Consider the following 19,488-nt stretch of genomic DNA (forward strand, 5'->3'; position numbering starts at 1 on the left):
TTCACCGGAAAAATGTCCACGAAGCTCGTCATCCATTTCAGCCAGATCTTTAGGCTTGAGAGAAACCTTGGTGTTGATGTTTCTCCGGGTCGTGAAGCATCGATCTTCATCTATTGGATGCCTGACCGCGGTTGTTCTTAGTGTCGCCTCTCTTTCTTTGTTGCCGGCTTGTTCTAGCTGTGGTAGAGTAGGCGTTCCGCTTACATAGCCCCTTTTACGGTGTAGTTCAGCATGGTTTCGCAGACGTTGCTGCGAAAAGTTATGAAAATTTTGAATCCTTTTGAAAGATGCTTAGAACTTTTAGAAGTTTGGAAGTAATAAAAATATATTTGACAAATCTTCGAAAATATTTCCCAGCTTTCATATATTTCTGATCTATTAAAAGCGTAGTTGATTCCTAAAAATATTTCGATTATCCTTTGAAAATTTTTCTAAAATTCTCTTAAAGCTCCTTTAGCTCTTTTTTGAAATATTAAAAAATGTACTAATCTAGAAATTGTTTAAAGTCCAAAATTCTTTTTAAATTTTTTCAATTCTATTCAATATTTCTTGAATTTATTCGATTTTTATTTTTTAGTCTTCTAAACCATCTTATCTTTTAAAATAATTCAAACTTTCCTAATTTCGTCTTAAATTCTGCAAAATAAAAAAAATTGGCCTTAAAATCTTTCAGAATCTTCTTTGACAATTTTGAACATCTTTTGAAATCTTTTCAAACAATATGTTGTAACTAATTTTTCAAAATTAAGAGTATTTTAATTCATTTGGAATATCTTTTAGACTAACTCAAAGTTTTTTTAAGATTATATTAAATGGAAAAAGTGCAACATCCTGCTGCACATCCTTTTACACATTTTTTAAAAATGTTCGGAAGTATTTAAAAATTTTTGTAATCCTTTTTCAATTTTCTCTTAAAATTCTTTACAAAACAATTATTAAAAATTTTCCCATGAATCTTGGGAACGTTTTTTTCCCTTGGCACCCTGCAAAATGGGCTTTACATACACATTTTTGAAATCTTTAAAACTTCAAATTATTCTTCAAAAATAAAACCTAAACTGATTAAAATTCTCTCACAAATTTTGAAAAAAATTAAATCTCCTCAAATTTGTCATAACTATTAAAAAGCTTCTAACTTTTTTCGAATTCTTCAAAACAAGGTTTTGTTAATGATCATAAAAAAATTGTTGGAATTTTCAGCTAGAGGTGAATATTCAATAAAAACAAGATGAATTTCTTTAACCAAGCAGACACATTTAAAAAAAATTACTAAATCTGAAATACTTACTGAAATACTGAAATACTGCAACTTTGAAATAGAAAGTTGATATTGCAGAAAATCCATAAATTACAAATTTTACGCTATCGGGGCAAATACTCCCCCCCCCATAATAGACCATACAGATGCACGAAGCCCTGCACGGACAGCTTCAAATTTTCATTATGAATTGTTTCGTTTTTAGTAACAATTTTTGTGCCTCCAAAAAACTCTGTAACGAGATAATGAGACCTTGGCGAAGTATTGAATTTAATTATCATAATTTTTTTACAAATTGTTGGCAATTTTTAATAATTATTATGTAATTATTATAACAACTTAAAAGTCGAGGAAAAGTTTAAGTATATAGAAAAAGCACTTCATTATTTTGAACGTGAATGAAATTAGATCAAGGATATTAACAGTTTTGTAAATAATACTTGTTTTTCTATTTTGCAGCAATATGAGCTGAGACCGGAAGAGAGTGACCTTATTTTTTTTGCCTATATCATATAATCCCCAATAATAAATTTAACTCTACGGTTCTATGCGGGATAGATATAGCAAATAACAAAATTATTTTTGAGATTTTAGATGAACTACATTCATCCTTCCACTCAATTGAATTGCAGGATAAGTAAAACATACATAAGATTAACGTCGTTAAAGATAGTATATAGCCGTCATTTGCCAAGTAATTTATCACACGATTTATTTTTTCAAAAGTCAGTTTAATGTGTTATACTACAGTGACTATTTGTCAAGAATAAAGATTTTAAATTGTATCTCATACCTCATATTCCTGGATTTCCTGTACGTTAAGCGTAAGTGCAATATAATATATAAAACAAATATTGCAAATATCGTATTAAAAATGTTTACTTGCACAGTCAGAAAAATGTGAATTCAAATTAAACGACAAAATTTTCTTGTATTTAAATAATTGAAAAATGTATGTAAGAAACTTAACAAATAACTTGCAATAATTGTACAAAAAGTGAATTATGTATATAACATTACACGCCAAAAAAACCTGGCGAGAAAAAAGCGCACACAGCCAACGCTAATTTAAAAAAATCGGGAAATCAGGGAAAATAAAAAATTGGTTAGGCGAAAATTATAGAATTTTAAAAATGAAGATTTGCGGTAACCCTGATATAATATTCTTGTTAGTTATTTAATTGATTTGTATTCATATATATATTTTTGCATTTTCTTCCTCCTGATGATTATCTTTTTAGTTATGAATTTGATTATTTCTTTAAAAAGCCAACAATTTTGAAAAAACGCCATCCATAAAATTGCAACTGTTTGAATAAAAATTAATCTTTCTTGCTTGCGGATTCAACTATTTTGTTTCAACATTTTGGTTGAAAATTGATCTCTGGTTGACAGTTCAACTATTTGATTGGAAACTGATATTTTTTAAATTGCGAATTTAACTGCGTAGGTAAAAGTTGAGGTACTTCTTGAAATGTTTTGTTAAAAATGAAGTTCATTAATTTTTTAAAATAATTTTAATAATTGATATTTTAATCAAGAATAATTTTAATTTAAATAGAAAACAGTTAAATTCATCCAAAAATCGACTTATTCAGTTGACATTTATATAAAAAAACAAAAACGAAAAAAGAAGAAGTTTCTTTAGAACATGGAAAAAAGATGAATTCTTTAAAAGAGACGCAATTTTTTGAAATTTTGTTTGAAAAAATGTTTACAAACAATAAAAAAAACCCAAAAAAATAATCATCACAACCTAGACCATGTTCTAACTATATTCTATTAAAAATTGTTTAAAATAATAATAGAATGTTTAAACAATCTATTTGAACATCTATTAAGCAGCAAAAAGTAGTAATTTATAAGATAAACATTGATTTCTCGGCCTGCTGGCATCAAAAAATTGACCTCCATACACTTACATTTTCTCCTCCTTGCTACAACTTTCTCATTTCTTTTCTGTCCTTTTTCACGCAAATATTACGCTATTTAATATTCTTATTTAACTCCTTAATTACTTTCCACCCCCACACCCCCACTCCATAAAATAAGACACTTATTAGTAGGGAATCGAGCAATGTTATTCTCCTTCCAAAATCATGTGCGCACAACCTCTTTCCTAGCTAGCACACCTGCCTCATCGCCACATTTGCCCTTCTCACTCTTTCTTTTATATGACCATCCCCCCATTCCTTCGAAACAGGAAGCCCAGATTCACAAACTCTTTCACCTCCTATATCGCCTTTCCTTTTACTTTCACATCGCTCCCTTATCCCTCCCACCTCCTTTCCTGAACACCATAAGCTTGGAGGTTTCCGCAATTAACTCGAACCAATTTTTCTTCAAGTATTTTTTCAACCTTTTCATCGTCTTCTTTCAAGCCTGCATTCTCTTTGCTATCAGCATTATGCCATCAACGTATGCGAGTTACGATATTCTGATCGCTCCTATCCTGACTTCTCTTATTACTACGACCGCTAGCTTACTGTCCATATCCGCTAATAAAATTAAAAAAGCGTTGAGCTAAGCGGACACCCTGGCTTCAACCCCCTATCTATCTAGAAACCCTTCGAGATTCCCTCCCCACCTCTCACCCTATCTATCGTCTCTTAATATACGTCCCTTACCCTCTCGATCAGATCTCTCTCTACTCCTCTCTCTTCCATCGCCTCTCACTACCTCCCGCTATCCAACGAAGGAAACACACCTTATAGCTCTACAAAAAACTAGTATACTTTCGCACACTTTTCAGCTCATTCTCTGTCCACCATGTGCTGCAAGACGTTAGTATTGTCAATAGTGATCCTTCGCTCCCTAAAGCCCTGCTGCGTCTCCAATAGTATTTCTTGCCCCTCGGCATCCTTCCGCAACCTATTCGTCAACACCATCGTGTATAACTTGTACGCCGTATTGATTAGCGTAATGCCTTTATTTTGTTCCTGTCTCTTCCTACTCTCTTTTTATACCGTGGTACGATCAACCCCTCCCTTCAACCTTTGGTGAATCCTTTTCTCCTTTTATAATCTTTTCACTACCCCCTTCAGCCTCACACTTACCTCTTATGTGCCAAGGAACTACGCTTCGTGCTCTACCTTTTCTAGTCCTGCTGCCTTAGACCTTGACAACTTCCTTATCTCGATCTCTATCTTCTTCTCATTAAGCTCCTCTGCATCTACCTCTCTGGTACTCCTAATCTCCTCATCTCTCTTTCGCGTATCTGATCCCTGAAATAAATTTTTACAAAATTCTCTCCATTACATGTTCCCTTCAGTCCTGACATTTCTCTTCTCTTCTTCCAGATCTTTCTCCTTTTCCAGGTCTATCAAGCTAGCACCTCCACAAACGAAATTCCTAAATTTCTTAATGTCAGAATTTTGGGCTTTTTTTGGGCTATATTACCGATTTTTGGGCTCCGCTACTTTTTGTGAAAATTCAAATTTTGAGTGGAGGTGGTGACTTGAATCAAGCCAGCACCTCGACTATATAAAAATTGAAAGAAATAAAAATCAAACACGTCAGAATTTAGGCTTTTTTGGGCTCTTGAACGCACCAACAACCAATTTCCAAAAATCACCCCTACAAAATATAAAACCACCCCCTATGTAAAAAATGAAATTCGGAAAAAACAAAAAACACCGGAATTTTGGGCTTATTTTAGGCTTTGAAATGCATGAAAAAAATTCAAAAACTACCCCCATTTTCAAAAACCACTCCCTTGCAAAAAATAAAATTTGAAAAATCCAAAATGCACTAGATTTTTGACTCATTTTAGAGTCTCAAATGCACTTAACATCATATTACAAAAACCACCCCTGTGTAAAAAAACGTCAACCTAATAATAAAAACTTAAACCCTGATGTTGGCATTTTTGAACAGCCCAAAAATCAGAGACTCCATTTGAATTGTAAAATTCGAAAAATATCAGAGACTATAGTAACACTGTAATATTCTGAAAACGATTGGTTCACACAAAATTATGTTTGATTGTTACAAAGGGACTGTTTTTTAACGTCAAGTGTTGGGGACCAAAAATCGGAGTAGGTATTTTTAAGAAGCCCAATAATCATAAACTCTACTGACACTGGAAAATTGTCAAAAACATTAATTTTTGACAAAGTCATATATACATGGTAGAGAAGGGTTGATTTTATAAGTTAAGGGTTAAAGCTCAAAAATCGGAGTGGATATTTTGGAGGAGCCCAAAAATCAGAGACTCTACTGACACTAGAAAATTCTCAAAAATATTATTTTTTGACAAAGTCGTATAAACGTGGTAGAGAAGGGTTGATTTTATAAGTTAAGGGTTGAAGCCCAAAAATCGGATTGCATATTTTCGAGGAGCCCAAAAATCAAAGAATACATTGACACTAGATAATTCTCAAAAATATTATTTTTTGACAAATTTATCTACCATATGTGGTATAGAAGGGTTGATTTTATACGTTAAGGGTTGAAGCCCAAAAATCAGAGTGGATATTTTCGAGGAGCCCAAGAATCAGAGACTACATTAACACTAGAAAATTCTCCAAAATATTATTTTTTGACATAGTCGTATATGCATGGTAGAGAAGGGTTGATTTTATAAGTTAAGGGTTGAAGCCCAAAAATCGGAGTGCATATTTTCGAGGAGCCCAAAAATCAGAGACTACTTTAACACTAGAAAATTCTCAAAAATATTATTTTTTGATAAAGTCATATGTATGTTGTAGAGAAGGGTTGATTTTATACTTAAGGTTTGAAGCCCAAAAATCGGAGTGGGTATTTTCGAGGAGCACAAAAATCAGAGACTACATTGACACTAGAAAATTCTCAAAAATATTATTTTTTGACAAAGTTATATACAATACGTGGTATAGAAGGGTTGATTTTATTCGTTAAGGGTTGAAGCCCAAAAATCGGATGGATGTTTTCGAGGAGCCGAAAAATCATAGACTGCATTAACCCTAAAAAATTCTCATAAATATTAATGTATATATAACCCTGTATATACAGGTTGGACACGCTAGGGCTTACATATATGGCGAGTTGCATGCTACCCAAATTGCACAACAGCAGGGGAGAAGCCATTATACAGGGGTATTTTCATATTTCGCGCCTTCAAAGTTGCTTTGGATCGGACACTCGGCCAAGTCCGTGCATCTTCGGATCAAGTTTATGATAGTTTCCATGGTTGCGTTCAAAACTTCAAACGGTTAAGTTCAGATTTACCTGTTTTCCCTAATCGTTGTCAGTAAATGTAGGCAATATTAGTTTAAAGTTTACACATGTAATATTTCATTCACTTTTTTTTTTCATTCACTCTTCGCCCACTGGAAGTACAGAATATTATTACTATTTTATAGTATTTGTCACTAAGCAGCCATTCTATAATGTTATTGGCACAGAAAAAAATGACGTTTACTTCTCAGTTCACGTGTCTCACTTCATTATTAATTAAACACTTTTATTATTTTTAATTACTATATAACATAACCTATATTGTTTTGACACTTGTATCCGTTTGAAGTTTCGAACGCAACCACGGAAACTATTATAAATTTGAACCGAAGATGCGCGGACTTGACCGAATGGCCGATCTGAATGAAACTTTGAAGGCGCTAAACATGAAAATACCCCTGTATAATGGCTTCTCCTCTGCTGTTGTCCAACTCGAATAGCATTCAATTCGCCATGTATGTAAGCCCCAGCGTGTCCACCCTGTATGCCTTTGTCAAGAAATAATATTTTTGAGAATTTCCTAGTGACAATGTAGTCTATGATTTTTGTGCTCCTCGAAAATACCCACTCTAATTTTTGGGCTTCAACCCTTAACGTATAAAATCAACCCTTCTCTACCACGTTTATACGACTTTATCAAAAAATAATATTTTTGCGAATATTCTTGTGTTAATGTAGCTTCTGATTCTTGGGCTCCTCGAAAATATTCACTCCGATTTTTCGGCTTTAACCCTTAACTTGTAACATCAACCCTTCTCTAGCACTCTTATGCGACTTTATCCAAAAATAATATTTTTAAGAATTTTCTAGTGTCAGTAGAAGCTCTGATTTTTGGTCTCCTCGAAAATATCCACTCTGATTTTTGGGCTTCAACCATTAAAGTATAAAATCAACCCTTCTCTACCACGTATATACGACTTTGTCAAAAAATAATATGTTTGAAAATTTTGTAGCGTTCATGTAGCCTTTGATTTTTGGGCTCCTCGAAAATACCCACTCTAATTTTTGGGCTTCAACCCTTAACGTATAAAATCAACCCTTCTCTATCACATACATATGACTTTGTCAAAAATTAATATTTTTTATGATTTTCCAGTGTCAGTAGAGTCTCTGATTTTTAGGCTCCTCGAAAATATCCACTCTAATTTTTGGGCTTCAACCCTTAACGTATAAAATCAAACCTTCTCTATCACATACATATGACTTTGTCAAAAATTAATATTTTTAATGATTTTCCAGTGTCAGTAGAGTCTCTGATTTTTAGGCTCCTCGAAAATACCCTCTCTGATTTTTGGGCCTTAACCCTTAACGTATAAAATCAACCCTTCTTTACCACGTATATACGACTTCGTCAAGAAATTATATTTTTGAGAATTTTCTAGTGTCAATGCAGTCTTTGATTTTGGGCTCCTCGAAAATATCTACTCCGATTTTTCGGCTTCAACCCTTAACTTATAAAATCAACCCTTCTCTAGCACGTATATATGACTTTGTCAAAAAATAATATTTTTGAGAATTTTCTAGTGTTAATCTAGTCTCTGATTTTTGTGCTCCTCGAAAATATCCACTTCGATTTTTGGGCTTTAACCCTTAATTTATAAAATCAACCCTTCTCTACCACGTATATACGACTTTGTCAAAATATGATATTTTTGAAAATTTTGTAGTGTTAATGTAGTCTTTGATTTTTGGGCTCCTCGAAAATACCCACTCTAATTTTTGGGCTTTAACCCTTAACGTATAAAATCAACCCTTCTCTACCACGTGTATACGAATTTGTCAAAAATGATATTTTTACGAATTTTCTTGTGTTAATGTAGTTTCTGATTTTTGGGCTCCTTGACAATATCCACTCCGATTTTTGGGCTTCAACTCTTAACTTATAAAATCAAGCCTTCTCTACCACGTATATATGATTTTGTCAAAAAGTAATATTTTTGAGAATTTTCTAGTGTTAATGTAGTCTCTGATTTTTGGGACCCTCCAAAATATTCACTCCGATTTTTGGACTTCAACCCTTAACGTATAAAATCAACCATTCTCTACCAAGTTTATACAACTTTGTCAAAAAAGAATATTTTTGCGATTTTTCTAGTTTTAGTAGAATCTCTGATTTTTGGGCTTCTCGAAAATATCCACTCCGATTTTTGGGCTTCAAATCTTAACGTATAAAATCAAGCCTTCTCTACCACGTATATATGACTTTGTCAAAAAGTAATATTTTTGAGAATTTTCTAGTGTTAATGTAGTCTCTGATTTTTGGGCTCCTCGAAAATATTCACTCCGATTTTTGGGCTTCAACCCGTAACTTATAAAATCAACCCTTCTCTAGCACGTAGATATGACTTTGACAAGAAATAATATTTTTGAGAATTTTCTAGTGTCAATGTAGTCTTTGATTTTGGGCTCCTCCAAAATATCCACTCCGATTTTTGGGCTTCAACCCTTAACGTATAAAATCAACCATGCCCCAGCACGTATATATGACTTTGTCAAAAAATAATATTTTTTTGAGAATTTTCTGGTGTTAAAGTAGTCTTTGATTTTTGGGTTCCTCGAAAATATCCACTCCGATTTTTGGGCTTCAACCCTTAACTTATAAAATCAACCCTTCTCTACCAGGTATATATGACTTTGTCAAAGATTAATATTTTAAGAATTTTCCAGTGTCAGTAGAGTTTATGATTATTGGGCTTCTTAAAAGTACCTACTCCGATTTTTGATCCCGAACACTTGACGTTAAAAAACTGTCCCTTTTTAACAATCAAACATAATTTTGTGTAAACCACTCTTTTTCGGAATATTACAGTGTTACTATGGTCTCTGATATTTTTCAAATTTCACGGTTCAAATGGAGTCTCTGATTTTTGGGCTGTTCAAAAATGCCAACATCAAGGTTTAAGTTTTTATTATTAGTTTGACGTTTTTTCACACAGGGGTGGTTTTTGTAATATAATGTTAAGTGCATTTGAGACTCTAAAATGAGCCAAAAATCTAGTGCATTTTGGATTTTGCAAATTTTGATTTTTGCAAGGGGGTGGTTTTTCGAAAATATTTTTAGAGCATTTTAGAGCCCAAAATAAGCCCCAAATTCTGGTGTTCTTTGTTTTTTCCGAAAATGATTTTTTACATAAGGGGTGGTTTTATATTTTGTAGGGGTGGTTTTTGAAAATTGGTTGTTGGTACGTTTAAGAGCCCGAAAAAAGCCAAAAATTCTGACGTGTTCGATTTTTGTTTTCTTTCAATTTTTATACAGTGGTGGTGCTGGCTTGATTCAAGTCAGCACCTCCACTCAAAATTTGAATTTTCACAAAAAGTAGCGGAGCCCGAAAATCAGCAATACAGCCCAAAAAAAGCCCAAAAAAGCACATAATTCTGACATGAAGAAATTTGGGAATTTCGTTTGTGGAGGTGCTAGCTTGATAGACCTTCCTTTTCCTTCTCTTTTTTCTTACACATCAAACTATACATCTTCTTAATTTCTACGTACTCCTCCTTTTTCACAGTTCCTTCTTTTAACTTTCTGTTTTAGGTAGTTCAAGGTGACCTATAGTTTAAGGTGGGTTCAGAACCACCAAGAGCAACAGCTTTAAGTACTAAGAGAACCTTTTTCTCTAGAGGTACCGGTAAGACGGCTCTCCATAGATGACTCTCCATACTTTTCATTGCATGGGCCGCCAAGGCTCTTCCAGAGTGCGATCCGCGATCCGGGAATCGGATCCGCGAGCCGACTATCCTACCTTTTCTATAATGGTTTTATCATTTCTTTCTTCTTATTTCTGAATACCTTCTTTTGCACACACGCTTTCATTTCTCTTTCCTATCCTTACATATATCTTCTGCCGACTCCCTCTCAAAGCTTATCTTTCCTATCTGCTCCGGATACTTCTCTATCGCCTCCCTCGTCCATGTCAACCTCTCCCCTATGAACCTTCTCCTTCACTATGTCTTTCGCTACCCTCCCCTTTTAGCCACAAACTTAATAGCTAAAGGTCTGATTACATCCTCCCTTTCATTTTAAGTTTTCCTGTCTCCTTCCACCCTTGCATATTCATGATCATATAAGTCTATCACCGATAGCCTTACCTTATTCACATACGAGTATTCTCCCTCTTCGTCTCCCGTGACCATATCATTCGCCATCATCCAGCCTCTATCCTTTATTCAGTCTCTTAGAATCTCCCATTTTTTACTTATTAACTTATTCTTCGATTTTCTTTCGATTAAATCCCCCTAGTACCACTATGCCCTCCTCTCTCTCCTCTAGTAAGTCTTCTACCCTTTTTTAACCCTTTCCATACCATCCTTATTGCACAGAGTGACAAACTTCCACGATGCCCCTTCTATCTGCACTGGCCTTATTTGCACGCCCTGTCCCTCTCCCTTAACTTTTTTCTCTAATTAATTTCTCACTCCTGTTATAATTACCCTACTAGCCCTTCCTTTCCTGTTTACTCTGCCAGCTTCCTGGAGCCTCCACCTGTACCACTTGGAAACCCTACTTCACAGGAAACAAATTCCCCTGCACATCCTTCAACATCTCCTCGTCCTCGTCCCATATCCACGTTTTCTCATCTACTTTTATTTTCCGATACTCTTCTCCGCCTTTATCCTTTTTCCGTTCTTACCGACACCACCTGCATCTCTAATCCGTTTACTTTCTCCCTTAGCTCTTTCACCTCCTTCTACTTCACGTCTCTTATCCTTAGATCCTCCCTGATATTTCCCATTTGCTCTGTAGCCTCCCTTACATCCTCCCTCTACCCACTGATCTAGCTTATCAAAATTTCGAGAGCCTCCTTCTCCGCTTGCCCATCCATGTTTAGGACAAGAGGTGACCTACGTGTTCGTATGTCTATGTGTATGAGTGTGTATGTATATGCGTATGCATACGTTATTTTTTGAAGCGGCCACTCTACCGCGCTGTTTTCCGGACTATCTTAGCCGCATTTCTTTCTCTTAAAGAGGTCTTCCTTCTCATTTGCGCTAGACGTTCTCTCCCTCGCCTTCTTGCTTCCTTAGCTCCATTTTTTTATCTCCCTAATGCGTCACTCGACGCCGGGCCACGCACAGTTGGCCGTCGTGGCCTGTGGGAAATTTCCTCCCCGTCGAATTCACTACCTGCACTTCCAGTTCTCTCGCTGAACACCTTCCGTCCCTTATCGGTAACTGGGACCTCTCCATGCAAAAAGTACCTTCTGCAACCTACAGACTCACAGCCTCACATCCTCAGCAGACATCCATTTCTCTCCCCTAGCATCCCATAGCTCTACGTGAACCACCCTTAAACCTCTTGCAGACCAATTGCCCGGCCCACGAAACACCCCGATCCCTTACAAACCTTACCCCACTTTCTCTATTTAGCTAAATCCCATACCGAAACTATTCTGAGAATAAATTTCTGACTCCCCATTTTTATTAAAAAAAAAAATTCCTAGAAATATAAATTTTTTAATAAACTTATTATTCACAAGATTTTCGCAGTATATAGACTTCCTTAAGAAACAGAATGAATAAATTAAATTCAGGAAAATATGTTTTTGATCCAAAAGCAAAAACAGAAATTAGTATTTTCTCGGTAACTTTTAGAATGTATTGATTTCTATTTTTATACTAAAGAATAATATAATCTGCAGCAGTTACTATGAAAATAAACTTACGTTTTGCCTCACGTTTGAGTAAATTGTAATTTCACATTACATTTTGTAATGTGATGTATTGTAAAATCACAAACATTTTTAACAGTGTACCCATTTATTTATCCTAGCTCATTCTTTACCTAGTGGCCAGTGTTTTATAAAAATTATAAAGTGCTGAAATTTCTGGTTTTCAAAAACCTCGTAAATAACTAGTTTTTTCTTCATAATTAGATGCAGCTGGAATGCAGACTGAACTTTCTACATCTCCTACGTCTTCTCGATCTTCTTCTATGTCTTCTGTATCTTTTGGTTCTTCGCGTCCACAGTCTCCTGAGTTCGAGCCTGCTGAAAACAGAGAGAAAAATTATCTACACGTGATAGTAAAATCGCAAGGTTGCATGTATTATGGGACCCCCCGTATAATGAATCAATTTGAGCTTTTCGGCCATCCAGCTTCTAGCCGACGCCCCACCTGGTTTACGCATGATGTAGGTAAATTTAAGAGCTATGGCCTTTATATGGAAATGGCGCATGGGGAGCGCTTGATTTTGAAAACACTTGCAGAAATTCATTTCGGAAATGATTATTTTAGACATTATAAGTATGTCCATTTTCCTTCGTCAGCTGAAATAGGAATTGGAGAAAACTCGTTTGAAACTGGGAATTTCGCTGAATTCAAGCGGGAAATACCACATTCTCCGATAGGTGAGAGGGATACAGGCGGCCGAATTTATTACACAATAAGAGGCACCAAAAGAGTTCATTATGCTGACTTTAAACTGCAAGTTCCGCATGATGCGAGTCCATCACGTAGCCAGCTGCTTAGGATGGCCAGTTTTCAGGGGTGAGTAAATTACCACCATTGATTCTAGATGTTTCATAATCATAATAATCATAATCTGTTATCAATAATATTATTTGATGAAAAAGAAACGGCATATGAATCCTATCCTCTTGTTAATATTCTTCCCTCTTTATGAATATTTGTTGAATCATTTGAAAAAAAATAATGAGGGGCGAGGGGTAGCTATTTCGCAACTGCATCGGGCGGAAAATTGTCTTAATCAGCAACTTTATGCCGAAATCCTAATTTTAAGAGATATCCCATTTCTCTCCAACGGGATATTATGAACGATTTCCTATTGGGCGAAAATTTCCATCACTTTGGGACATAAGCGGATATCTCAAGATATCCTGAACCAACTTTAAATGCCAGATATGAATTCTGCAAATAATGTACATTCAACTGTTCAAATAAATAAATTTATCTTTCAAAAATAATTATGTTTCGTTCAGATATTCTGTATAAACATATAAGATAATCCAAAGTGTTAGCTTACAAAATGAAAAAATGAAACAATCATTACTAATGCGTTCTAAATTAATAACGTGCTTTTATTTAAATCAAGCTTCTTGGTGCACTCAGTAGATGCCTTGCGTATTGCCTTTAATCTTTTCTATTATGTATTTTTCAATTTTTCTTCTTTGCAAACTATTTTTTTAGTTGTCAACAAAAAAGTGCAAATGTTTTTTTGTCTCTCCCACAGATATTTTACATGCAGTCTAAAAAGAAGGATTTGCAAGAACTTGCATAGTATTTACTCCAAAAATGGAAAAAGAAAACAAAGTAAACAATTACCAAATTGTAATGTATTTCTAATGTTCTGTAAATTCAACAAAAGCCTCACATTTTCAGAATGTTTGAAAATCTTTGGATTCCTGTAATTTGGAATTCGCAGAATTCTTCAAATAGTTTAAATTTCTTTCATTCTCTGAATGAGCAAAAATCTCTGAATTTTTAATTATCTAAATTCTTTACATTTTTACAATTCTATAAATTTTCTAAATTCCTTGAATTACCTGACCTCCTCGAATTACCAGAATTTCTAAAAGTTTCAGAGATTCTTACATTCTATGAATTACCTAAATCCTCTGAATTTCTGTGAATTTCTTAAATTCGTTGAATTTTATAATTTTTCTGAAATTTTGAAATTTCCTGGAATTCCTTAAGTATTCTGAATTCTTCCAATTCATTGAATTCAGTAAAAGAATTAAAATATATCTTTTTTCAAATTTGGCCAGACCTTCTAAGCCTTCTTATCTTTAAAAAGTATTTAAATTTTTCCTGATTTTGTTTTAAATTCTGCAAAATTAAAAAAATCCCTTGAAATCTTTCAGATTCTTTTTTGACAATTTTTTAAATCTTTTGTAATCTTCTGAAACCGTGTTAAATAATCTCTTAAAAAATTTGTACAAGTATTAATTATTTTTAAATCGTTTCGAAACGGCAGCATTTTTCTTAAGATTTTACATACTTTTTAAAAATGTTATAAAGTAATTAAAGCCTTTTGGGATACTTTGTTAATTTTCTTTTAAAATTCGCTACAAAACAATCATTTAAAATTTTCCTATGAATACGAAGAAAGTTTTCTAATTCTTTTGACACACTGCAAAATTCAGTTTACCTAAATAAATGTTTGAATCCTGAAAAATTAAAAAAAAATGGTTCAAAGGGAAAAATTAGAGTTTTAAAAATAAAGAATTGCGGTAACCCAGATATAATATTCTTGTTAGTAGCTTAATTTTTTTGTATTGCATTTGATAAAACATTAATTGCATTCGCTCCTTCATGAAGATTATCTGCTTGATGTGCATTTTATTATTTGTTTGAAAATTCAACAATTTATTAAAACACCATCTTTTTCATCTTAAAAATTCACCTTTATGGGTGAAAAATCGAACTATTTTCTTAGAAAATTTACTTTTGGTTAAAATTAATATGTTGGTCCTGAGAAGTGAAAATAAAATATTCTTTTAATTAAAAATAAAATTAAACAAAATTGTTTTTGTTAATTTGAAAATTTATCCGTTTTATTAAAAATGTCATATTTCTTGGATAAAAATGCAACTGTTTGATTGAAAATTAATCTTCTTAGATGGCGGATTGGTCTATTTTGTTTGAAAATGTTAGATTAACCACTTTTTTGTTGAAGATTCTCATTTGAGCGGCTGACAATAAAAAGTGAAAATATCTTGTTAGTAAGAAGCAGCTATAGAAAAGCGCCTAAAAAATGGATATAATTTCACGACTGTAATAAGTAGCAATAGAATATTGGCTGTAAAAAGTGGACAACGGTGCTTGGGCCGTAAGAAAGGGGAACAGAAAAACTTGACAGTAAGAAGTGGACAAACGTCGCGTGTCGGTGAATCCGCTCTGTTACACGTTGCAAGGACAAGCCTAGTTCAAAACCGAAAATGCACGAGGACGAACCCGACCTCGCCCGACTTCACAATTCGCTTTCCGTGGCTAACTAGCTATTAGGAGTTTTTCGGTGAACTAAACTTCCACGGAATTTTGCAGGGCGTCCAGAACGTCAAGAGAATAAAAGAAAGTTCATGGCAACGTTTTAAACGAATGCTTTGCGATGAATTCTAAGAGAAAATTGAAAAGCTATCACAAAACACTTTTTATAGTTTTCTGCAAATTAAAAAAATGTAAAGTATTTTTTAGATATCTTTGTTTTAAGCATCTTTGGAAAGAACTGGAATTCAACTTAATATTTTGTAATATTCTGTAAAATAAAACAATTTCTTTAAAATATCCTAGAATATTTTCTGATACAAATTGAATATTTATTCGAAATTTCCATGTTATATTTTTATAATATTTGTTGCTTGATTCTGCCGTAGGGTCAAACATGGTACAAAAACAATATTAATACTTTTATAAATTTTCTAATATATCATTTGAATATGATACACATTGACTTTTATTTTTAAAATTCTTTTAAGTTGTTGGTAATTTTTATAATTTTACGATATTTTTTACCGTATTTGGCCCTTAGGAAATAGATTTCACAAATAAGATTATAAAAATATCTTCATCATATAGTAAAAGGCTATGAAAACTTGCCGTTAAAATGATACCAAAAATTTGTTTTAATGTTAAAAAACGGTTGTACAGGCTTTAACCTTTTGAACCAGTTGGAGAAATAGATATTTCTTTTATCGCTTTCCAGTATATGATTTTTCCGTGAACATGAAGAAGATTAAAGACCCTTAAAAAATAAAAATAACCAATGTAAAAAATTCATTTTAGTTATTTGTTAAAAAGCCGATATCATTAATCTAATTGAGTTAAAATTTGAACAAAATCTTATTTCAACCTTAATATGCAACTTTCTCACTGGTGGTTTTCCATTTTTTAAAATTTTTTGGATAAACAAAGCGCTTCAAGGTTGAACTTCATGTTTATTACATTTTCTACAACACAGAATTGGCAGTTTCTATGTTCATTAAAGTATTTAAGTTTTTCTTTCAAATATAATTTTCAGAAAATGAAGAAACGTAGTTGAATTAGTATTAATAGAATCGAAAAATTCTGAAAATGAGCTAAGTTACTACGAGTTAAAGTGAAGAAAGGAGGAGATTTCTTTATTTTAAAAAATATACTTTTTTCCAATTATTTAAAAAAATTAACAACCTACAAATTTTTGTAGACGTAAAAAAGATGTGCCTTGAAATTGTTCACTTAAAATAAGTTTAATTCAATTAAAATTTTTTATTCAAAGTACATATAAAATTGGTTAAGGCATAATATATATATTTGTGTGTGTGTACAATAAGAAAATAAAAAATAAAGAAAGTCGATAAGGGAAGAAATATCATACTTCTTTTTTGCGAAAAAGGGATTCCTCAAATATCAACGACCCTGAGTTTAGCTATACATATAGATTTGAAAATTGGGCAATTTATTTAAACAAAGTTAATTGTCTGATTAAAAAAATAAAAACATATTTGAATTCGGCTCAGCCATACCTTTAGGTGATTTTTGAATTATGCAAAAATAATGGTTTTTAAACAATTTTATTGTTAAAAACAAATGGGAACGCAACATAAACAAACTTAAAAGCTGAAAAATATTTTCAAGCACATTACTGCATACTTCAATAAAATACGCCTAGGTGATTTTTGAATTTCTATATTCAGACCAATAGAACGTTCTAGAACGAACCAATTGTCCCAGAAAAAACCTGAAGGTATCGTTGAAGGACTCTCATCCATATCTCGAGGAGATTTTTGAATCATTGAAAAGAAATTATTATTTAAACAATGAAATTGTTTATAACATTTATAATTAGTTTAAACAATCAATGAACAACAATTCCAACTGACTGACAACTAGATATCTAATATGGAATATTTTAGAATGGAAATACATTTTTCAAAATGCAAAAATTCCAATTTAAACATTGTTTTTACCCCCTCCCTCCTGACTCGAAAAATCCATTGAAAATGATTTTTAAAATTGGTAACTATAGCTAGAACGAACTAATTGTCCCAGAAAAAAACTGAAGGTATCGTTGAAGGTCTCTCATGTGTATCTCGAGGAGATTTTTGAATCATTGAAAAGAAATTATTATTTAAACAATGAAATTGTTTATAATATTTATAATTTGTTTAAACAATCAGTGAACAACAATTCCAACTGACTGACAACTAGATATCTAATATGGAATATTTTAGAATGGAAATAAATTTTTCAAAATGCAAAAATTCCAATTTAAACATTGTTTTTACCCCCTCCACTCTGAGTCGAAAAATCCATTGCAAATGATTTTTAAAATTGGGGTCTATAGCTAGAACGAACTAATTGTCCCAGAAAAAAACTGAAGGTATCGTTGAAGGTCTCTCATCCATATCTCTAGTTGATTTTTGAATCATTGAAAAAAAAATATTTAAACAATGATATTGTTCATAATATTTATAATTTGTTTAAACAATCAGTGAACAACAATTCCAACTGACTGACAACTAGATATCTAATATGGAATATTTTAGAATGGAAATACATTTTTCAAAATGCAAAAATTCCAATTTAAACATTGTTTTTACCCCCTCCACTCTGAGTCGAAAAATCCATTGAAAATGATTTTTAAAATTGGGGTCTATAGCTAGAACGAACTAATTGTCCCAGAAAAAAACTGAAGGTATCGTTGAAGGCCTCTCATCCATATCTCTAGGTGATTTTTGAATCATTGAAAAAAATATATTATTCAAACAATGATGTTGTTTATAATATTAATAATTTATTTAAACAATCAGTGAACAACAATTCCAACTGACTGAAAACTAGATATCTAATATTGAAATTTTTCCATTTTGAAAAATTTATTTCCATTCTAAAGTATTCCATATTAGATATCTAGTTGTCAGTCAGTTGGAATTGTTTTTCACTGATTGTTTAAAAAAATTATAAACATTATAAACAATATCATTGTTCAAATAATAATTTTTTTAAATGATTCAAAAATCACCTAGAGATGGGTCGAGATGGGTCGATGGGTCACCTAGAACCCGAGGTCGGGTTCGTCCTCGCGCATTTTCGGCTTTGAACGAGGCTTGTCTTTGCAGCGTGTAACAGAGCCGATTCACCGACACGCGACGTTTGTCCACTTCTTATTGTCAAGTTTTTCTGTTCCCCTTTCTTACGGCCCAAGCACCGTTGTCCACTTTTTACAGAATCTATTTGTTGAATAAGGATCAATCAGACAAAAATTAATTCTCCATGATAAATTTATTAGCTGATGTTTCAACAAAAATGATATTAACTTAAATATAAAACAGTTTAATTTAACCAACAACAACGAATTTTCAAACAAAATACTTGAATTTTCATCTAAAAAAAGGAAAGGTAAAAGGACCGATTTTGAACAAAATAGTTCAAGCTTTAACAAAAGGAAACAATTTTTTGTTAAAAAATAAATTTTTAACCAAGAAGATTAATTTTCTGCCAAGAAGAGAAATTAAAAAATATATACATTCAGGAATTTTTAACCAAATAGCGGAGTTTTTTTATGAGATGAATCTCACTGCGAAAATATTATAGTAAAAACTTCAATTAAAAAGAATGAACTGCTTGGTAAAAATATTTGAATTTTTATTAGGTTCTATTTATTTAGTTCATAATCAAAGAAACAAAAAGGGAAGTTTCTTTAAAACAGGGAAAACAGTTTTGAAAAATTCTTACAAAAAATAATAAAAGTAAAACATCACAAAAAAGCATGAAAGGTACTAATTACTATGAAAACTTTCCATACTTTCAATTAAAATATTCTTATTTATTTCATTAATTAAATATTTTCATTTAGTAATTTCGTATTGTATACATACTTATTTTGTAAAAAAATGTGAATTTATTTAAGGCTGTATCAATTTTTAAAAAGGCTATAGAAATGAAAACATCAGGAATCGGTAAATTGAAAAAGAGAACCGGGTTACTGAACAGATTTTACCTCTTCAAAACAATGAGATTGTAATTTCGTGAAACTTAAAAATAGACTAAGAACACAAATTGATACGTTTCTGTGGATA

The sequence above is a fragment of the Belonocnema kinseyi genome, chromosome 1 (genome assembly GCF_010883055.1).
Source record: "Belonocnema kinseyi isolate 2016_QV_RU_SX_M_011 chromosome 1, B_treatae_v1, whole genome shotgun sequence".
NCBI lineage: Eukaryota > Metazoa > Arthropoda > Insecta > Hymenoptera > Cynipidae > Belonocnema > Belonocnema kinseyi.